Source organism: Pogona vitticeps, chromosome 2, assembly GCF_051106095.1.
Source record: "Pogona vitticeps strain Pit_001003342236 chromosome 2, PviZW2.1, whole genome shotgun sequence".
NCBI classification, from domain to species: Eukaryota; Metazoa; Chordata; class Lepidosauria; order Squamata; family Agamidae; genus Pogona; species Pogona vitticeps.
The window spans coordinates 133,519,918-133,528,096 of record NC_135784.1 but is presented as its reverse complement, the minus strand read 5'-3'; the positions used below and the strand labels follow the sequence as shown (position 1 = coordinate 133,528,096).

The 8,179-nt window shown below is 42.8% G+C and overlaps 1 protein-coding gene and 1 long non-coding RNA gene across 3 annotated transcripts in view; one reads left to right on the top strand and one right to left on the bottom strand.

Annotated features, from left to right (window-relative positions):
• Positions 1-8,179, bottom strand: part of CYGB (cytoglobin) — a 132,169-nt gene that overhangs the window by 104,013 nt on the left and 19,977 nt on the right. The gene's annotated exons all lie outside the window — the stretch shown is intronic.
• LOC140704551 (uncharacterized) overlaps positions 1-8,179 on the top strand; it is a 52,456-nt gene that overhangs the window by 27,841 nt on the left and 16,436 nt on the right. The gene's annotated exons all lie outside the window — the stretch shown is intronic.

Genomic DNA, 8,179 nt, shown 5'->3' with positions numbered 1-8,179 from the left:
GTCTTGCCGCAGAAGGGCCAGGCACTCAACTAACCCCTCCAAGAAGAATTTCTGTACAGCTGTTAGATGACCCCTGTGATAAAGAATCAGGGTGGTAACACTCGAGGGCAAATGGTGTGGGGGGGGCTGCTGTGGTGAGGCCAAGCTTGTTTTCCCCCAACCGTTCTGCTTTTTAAATTGATATAATCAAATTCCTGAATGTTCTGACCAGTATTCTAAACTACTCTTGCCCTCTCAATACAGGACTGTATTTCCCATCTCTTTTTAACCATTTTCATAACAGTGTAGGTTATGCTTTTAAATTAAGTGCAACAGTTACTGCCTTGTGAAGAAAAAAAGGGTGTTAGAGTATCAGCTAAGGTGAACGATTTGACAGTGACACATATCCATGCATGTGCAGCCAATTCAAATATGATTTGCCTTTTTTTGGCCTATAAATAATCTGAAGAGGTCAAGAACTGAGGGAAGACATAGCCCAATAGACGTGGCTTTCTGTGGAAGAACAAAATCTTCCAGATCCCACAGAAGATAGGGAAGGATTTGAGTTCTCTGTCATGCTCACAGGACCACATCTAAAAAGGTGTGTCTCCTCTTAGTTATTTGCCAAGATTCCTTTTGCTGTTGGCAGAGACTAGGTTTGCATTAGGAGCTGGTATTTATTTCTGATATTTTATTTACATTTTAAGATTTGACTTTTAAATGCATAACCCTACCCTTTCTGGCTCAGGTATTGAGTTTTAAGTCTTCATATCTGGGTGACGGAGGCAATACCAGAGTACTGGGGTAGGGAAACATGGCAATTACGTGAGCTCCAGGTGACTGAATCTTGTCTTTGTCTTTCGCTACTATCTACATACCAGTATTTTATTTTATTCTGTTTGCTGGAATGAGCCATTACGCAGCTTCAACATTGCAAGAAAAAAATATGAAATCCTCTAATCTGTGATCGCTGTAAAATCATGATTGCAATAGAAAGAACTCAAGAGCCAGACTTTGGTTTTCTTAATTTCCAAGCACTTAGATACCATGTGAGCTATAATTAGGGTTACCTAAAGGAGAGCTTGGGCTTTTTTCTTTTTTCCTGCTTTCATGCCTCTCAGAACCCCGCTAACAGGGCCACTGGCATTTTTCCACGTTTACTGGCTTAAACAGTTAAAGAGAAGGGCAGGTATCACAAAACGCTGGGTAGTTCTCCAGAATCTTTTGGGAATGGGCAACAACGGAAACGTCTTGCAGCCAAAAACTGTTTTTCACATTGTATGTAGATGAGTTTGCAAAATTTCCATTAGGGGCGTTACTTTGGATTACACTGTTGCGTAGGGATTTGTGCAGTTTGCACAACCTCTGGAGCAATCACTCGCACCGCTTGCAAGAAAGAGGTGGCATAACACCTTTACCCCAGCTCTGGAAACGTACAAAGACTACAATAGCATACTTGGCACTGGTGCAGTTGCGGGATTAAAGACAGGCTTTAAAGCTCATCTGGGTGGACAAAGTTAGGAAGCCAACTGTTAAAACTTTGAAACTTTTTCTCTCTTACAAGTTTAGTAAAGCAGTTTTAAAAATGAAAATTCCTTGTTATTTAAAGGCATTGTCACACTGCAACATACAACCCTGGTTGCAAGACAATTGTGCAGAGATTACAGCTGTTCTAGGCAAACAGGAGTCTTGGCTCAGAGGTGGTTTCCTTTTAAGTAAAATAAAGGTTCCCCTTGACATTTAGTCCAGTCGTGTCTGACTCTAGGGGGCAGTGCTCATCCCCGTTTCCAAGCCGTAGAGCCGGTCTTTGTCCGTAGACAGTTTCCGTGGTCACGTGGCCAGCGCGACTAGACACAGAACGCCGTTACCTTCCCACCGTGGTGGTACCTATTTATCTACAGTGGACCCTTGACTTACAGACGGCTTGACTTACAGACTTTTTGAGTTACAGACTTCTCTGGCCGCAAAATTTAGGTTTGACTTGCAGACTGAGATTTGACTTACAGACCAGAAAAAAACCAAAATGGAACAAAAACGGCCTGTTACGGGATTAATCGGTTTTCAATGCACTGTAGGTCAATGGAGACTTGACTTACAGACTTTTTGACTTGAGAACCGCCTTCCAATACGGATTAAGTTCTCAAGTCAAGACCCCACTGTACTTGCATTTTTACATGCTTTTGAACTGCTAAGTTGGCAGGAGCTGGGACAAGCGACGGGAGCTCACTCCGTCGCCTGGTTTCAATCTTATGACTGCTGGTCTTCTGACCTTGCAGCACAGAGGCTTCTGCGGTTTTGCAAATCAATTTTTCAGCAAGCCTGGACAGAAAGTGGATGGGTGAGATTGCCATTTAAAGAGCTATATTGCCTCAGGCAATTATAGTCCAAAATTGGGTATAGCTGAGCTCAGCTATATAGATGAGATGATAACGTGTTCTATTCAAAGTTAATTAAGATGCCCTTCCCATTTGCATCCACAGATTAACAAGCAAATGGGTATCCAGGGGGTTTCTTTTGCATGCATCAACAATATGTTGTTCAACAAAGAAAGTTTTCTACTTAGGAGTCTACCAAACAATTGGATTCCTGTTATTGTGAAAAGTATTTTCTGTTAATTAAGAACTGTTGCTTTCACTGACTCCCAATAGGTTTGTGAAGGTTCCCCCTACTTTTTCCATCCCCATCTTCTAGCAAGGAAGCATCAGGATGAACTTTATCTTTGATATCAACTTATTTATTTAACAATAACTTTAAACACATTGATTCAGTTTTCCCTTCAGTGTCCACAGGGATAGCTTCTCCCAGGGTTTCATGTTCCGCCTTAATATCTTCAAGGGCGAACATTATAACTAAAATTAGTTCCAGTCAAAGGTAAGGTAAGCAAAATGTTTCCATTGATGGTCCTGGTTTATTCAGGGTCCAGCTCTAATGATAATACACCCCCATGGGTCTCCGATAACTTCTTGCCTGAGGGTTTGTGTAGTGGCAGGTGGAAGACTGTTGATCAGGATTGTTCCCAGGGTTGGGATATCTTTGGTTCTCTTGGCTGTGGGCCTCTCTTTCTTTCCTTGTATCTGCTCTATCTTTCTTGCCTCCTGCTTGACTGTCTCGCCCCAGTATGGGGGCTTATGCACTCATTTGCTCCACCATTCTTGCTTGATGACCTCTCTGGGCACCTTAAGCTGGACCTACTTGACAGTCCAAGGATCCTCCTTGACTATAGTAACCCAGTCTTCTTTAGGGGAGTCCGTTCTTACTACCTCATTTCTTTTTTCTTTATACTCTCTCTTTTCTTCATCTTCTCCTTCCAACAACTCCCCCTCTTTCCCTTTTATCTGTCCCCTCTCCTGCCAAAACTCCCACCCCTAACTATTCCTCAGTTCCTGGGTTTTCATCGTCTTTCAAAGTCAGTTCAGCAATCTTTTGCATGCCTTCTATTAATGCCTCCTCTCCTTTTATTTCAATACTTTTCCCAGTCTGAAGGGATGGCAGACTGATGGGGAGGGTCTCCTCCATGTCCCTCTTCTCACAAAGTTAACAACAACAACAACAACAACAACAACAACAACAACAACAACAACAACAACAACAACAACAACAACAACAACAACGTGTTATTAACTTATGACACTAGGTCTCTTGGGTATAAAATGCTGTACTAAGAAGTGGTTTTCCAGTCCTGTCTTCAGGCTGGCTGTTTCCCTACAAGGCCCAGTGGAGAACTGAACTCCTCCTGACTTTATGCTTCCACAGCCAGATACTCCAAGTCACTGAGCTATCTGGCCAACATCAATATGTTACAACTCTTTAAAGAGCAGCTGGATAGAACTCTTGGAGAGGGATGAAAAAGGCAGATCTCAAGAAAAGACTGGAGGAAGGAGGAAGGACATGGCAGAGGCCAAGGAAGAGATGTACATGGAGGAGCACTGCAAGCTGAAAGAGACAGACCCTTTGTCTCACTTAGCTGAGAAGGAGTCTGTTTTGGGAAGTCTGGCCAAAGTGGCAGTGGGACTGCTGTCTTGTCCACCAACTAGTGTTCACAGGGAAATAATGCTCTCTCAGTCAGGGGACATTGTCAGTCCTCACCGCTCATGCCTGGATCTGTAGAAAAACTTATTTTCCTTAAGGTCAACTTCTGGGCTTCCCTGAAGCCCCTTTAATTAAGAGAGGGCTCTGCTCACAGGACTAGGAATGCCATACTTCAGTCTGCTGCCCACTCCTTCTGCCTCTTTCATTCTTCGAACTGCTACCCCATGTTGTGCTCACCCATTCAACTGTGCTGTGCCCCATGTTGTTGGCACAGCTCCCACTCACCACAGGCTGCCTGCCAGCGCTGCCCAGGGTATTTGCCCACTCCCCTGGACAATCTGGCCTCTGTTTCCCCAAAATTGGCGGCCTTTTCTACTGTTCACGGTTCAATCAGTATGCCCAATGCAGTCATTATCGAATAACTACGCACTGCTAGCCATTGGTGTGCAATCTTTTGGTTTGGCACAATCCCTGGAAAGATGTCAGAGAACACAGAGAAATCCTTGAAAACTGATTTGCCTGTTTGTGTCCCCCCCCCCCCAGGGGAAAATAATGACTAGACAGTGTTCATATTGACTGTAATGGAGTTTCAAATATCCAGAAATTCCAAATTAAAAACAAATCCTTCCAGCTGAACAAAAAGCAACAACTCCAGTGAAAAAAAAGACCAGGCTTACTTGGATTAGCTGTATGTCATTCAGACAACAGAAAATACAGGGCATCAAATTTAACTGTGCCAATTCTGGCACAAACTGCAACGTGCCGTCATACCTGATGTGTCCATCTCTTCCTGGGTATGGTGGAGATGTGCCTGCTTCCACGTAGGCTGTGCATGTGAGCAAGAACCTTCATCTGGCTTACGTATACAGCCTGCATGCAAGCAGTGGTGCCTTTGCTCCAGATTTCTTGCTTTCCAGGTGTGCAAAGCGCCAGAGAGGAGAGGGGCTTGGCCTCTTTGCCCAAGAGAGGCAAGTGTACTGGGGGAGGTAACAACTGAATACACCTCTTTTGAGGTCAGGTTTGGCTGCCTGAGACAGAGGAGCAGATTCTCCCCCTGCCTCCTTGTCGTTGTGGGCATTACACCATTGGCTGGTTAAATGATTTAGTTACTTGAGGTACAGCATTATATGAGCTCATCCCTCCATCCTTGGCAATAAATATATAATATCAACAAAAGAAATAATTAAGGATTCACTGCCTTTTTATCACATCCGAAGCCTTACTCTGCCGAATAGTAGGGCCAGCCTTGTCAGATTTATAGAACAGGGGAAGCAGGTATGGGATCGAGTACAGTTCCTGCACTAGTATCAGAAAATCCTGTGCAAATTCTCTTTTATTGACAACTCAGGAATTCCTAGACTCAGCTCCAAAATTAATCATGAGTCAATAGAATCTAGGCAGAAAAGAGAGAAAGAGAGATTTGAGGTTCAATTCAGTGATTCCCTGTGCTTTGAAACATACTTTGAAAATATTTTGATTCAAGAAGACCTTTTTTGATTAGTGGTTTATATGCTGGTTTGCTTTTATTAGTGTGTTGATTTTGTTGTGTTATTCTGTTGTTTTTAAAAGTTTTTATAGCTTTATTTATTTCAAATGTTTTTACCTCATCTCTCTCCACAAAAGGACTCAAGGCAGAAAAACTTTCTAAGCTTTGTTAGCTGCCGTGTTATAAGATTTTCTAAATCGAGGACTTATATGTTTATTTTAAAATAAAATACTGTACAGTAATGCCTATATTTTTGTTTGCTACCTAAAGGAAGGAAAACACAATGTGATCCTATTCCATGTTATTACTTACTTAAAACATTTCTACCTTACTCTTCAGATGAGTAGCTCACAAAGATCAGAAATAGATGTCCCTGCTCTTAGGCTTGGCAAAACTGGAGAACGGAACAGAAAGTTAGATGACAGCACTTTGCTCCTTTCCCTTTCCACCCCTTTTCTTTTGGGTCAAGTGACGAGATTTTTAGTTACAAAGTTCAGCAAACAGTAATTCAGCATGCAGTGGAACTAGATGAAAGACCAACGGAAAGATGGTCAGCCCGATGACAGGGAGTCGTGGCGGAGGGAAAGGGAGAGGCCCTTCGCTGGAAATGTCATGAGGGGAAGTGCCTGCCTGGTGCTTCCTCTCCCTTCGGTGGTGCCAGCAATAAGCTTACTGAATATGAGCTGTTCGTTTTGACACAAAACACAGCGCTTGCATATGCTGAGGGATGTGGGTGGGCCACATACATCGGAGACCTTTTCCACCATAGCTCCCCAGTTACAGAATACCTTTCCTAAAAAGGTCCTCCTGGTGATTACTGAAACGCCTTATCAGTGCCAGGCAAGCACCTTTTAATTTTGGGTGACTTTTAAAACTCTGGGTGTTGTCATGGTGTGTTTTAAGTCGTTTTGTTTTATTTTATTTAGATTTCTGCATCGCTTAATGCTTGCTGTGCTTTCTTTAAAATGCATTGTTTTATTGTTGCATTGCCTTTTTTTAAAAAAATTATGTGCATGGATGTCTATAATTTTTTCCCATTATTTAGTGTGTGTTGCCCTGGATGCTCAAACCAAATAATACAAACCTCTAAATAACATGGCAAGAACATTTCTCATTCTAAAGAAAGATAGTCACCATCTAGATCAGAGGTCTCCAAACTATGGCCCACGGGCCACATCTGGCCCACCTTACCTTTTTATCCAGCCGATGTGTGTGCGTGGACGAGGGGGAGTGTGCGCATGCATATTCCTTTGGCCCTCAAAAATGTGGAAAATATATGATGTGGCCCTCACAGTGAAAAGTTTGGAGACCCCTGCTCTAGATAATTGAGTTTTTGTTTGTTTGTTGAAACATTTATCCTTTCCAAAAGCTGGTGAGTTCCAAGAGAATAAAACAACGTTATTGTGTTGCTGGGTGGTTTCAAGTCACTTCTGACTTGACAAAATAATGGGCTCCAAAAGATCCTGTCATTAATATTTCTGCTCAGGGCCTTCCAACTAAAAACTTCCTATTCCTATTCAATGGTGATTTGTATTGAATATCAATAGAAATAGATACATAACAAATATGGTTAAAAAGTAGTAAACAGCAGTATGAGCAGCACTAGTCCAAAATATTTAGAAACTGGTCACTGGACAAGGTGGTGGCCTCTTCCTGTTCTAGGTAGAGAAACAACTAGAATAGCAATTGAACCTTAACTTCCAAACTGGTGATCAAATACATCCTTTGTGAGCCTTAGGCTACAAGCTATATTATAGAGCCCAAGAAGGGATCATGTGCTGCTTTGTCCTCATATAGAAGGTAAAAGCGTTGAGTCATAGAAGGTTGAGTCACAGGAGCAGTCAGGTCAACGGTATTGCTGCCTGCCAAGACTTGTAGTCTGAAGCAATAGCCCCTCTCTGTCTAACACTGGAAATGGCCTTGAATTTTATTTATTGTACTTCTATGCCACCCATCTAGAGGCAAGGCACTAATTTGGGAGGTTTATAAAAACAAACTAGAGATGGGCACGAATCGGTGGTTTGGCCGTTTGTTTATTGGCCAGACAAGTGTTTGGTGCTTCACAGCCCTGACTTTTCTGGAGAGCACCCGCTTGGAGGCAGTGGCCCGGCTTCCATGCGCCACCTCTTCTGGCCCAGTGCCTCTAATTGGCCACTTGCCGAAAGAGGTGGAGCTTTGAAGTACCAAACACCTGTTCAGCCAATAAACAAACTGGCACGTTCCCATCTCTAATTAAAACCCACCCATCATGACCACCCCATGTACATGAACAAATGAAAAATTCTAACTCATTGAGTCAGTCATAGAGGGAGCCACCATTGCAACAGAAGGATCAGACAGGAGCTACAAACCTTCTGAAGGAAGTAGACATGAATAAATGCACCCACACGGAATGAGCATTTCCCCAAAAGAATCAAGCTAGAGAAGCAGCCTCATAGCAGGAGGGTCTTAATTGAAATGCATCCGAGCAAGGGGCTGCACCAGGTTGAAACTGAAACGTAAGATGAAGAAAGGTATTAAAGAAACAAAAGAGAATTTTAGCAGAAGAAAATAGAGCACCCTCTCTGTTAAAATCCCTTTTCACAGTGAGCAAGGTTATAGCAGCCTCGCAGGCATACCACTTTGTTTTCCATCTGTGTGGATCACAGTCCCCTATTCATCACTCCATTAAGAGACATCTTTTTG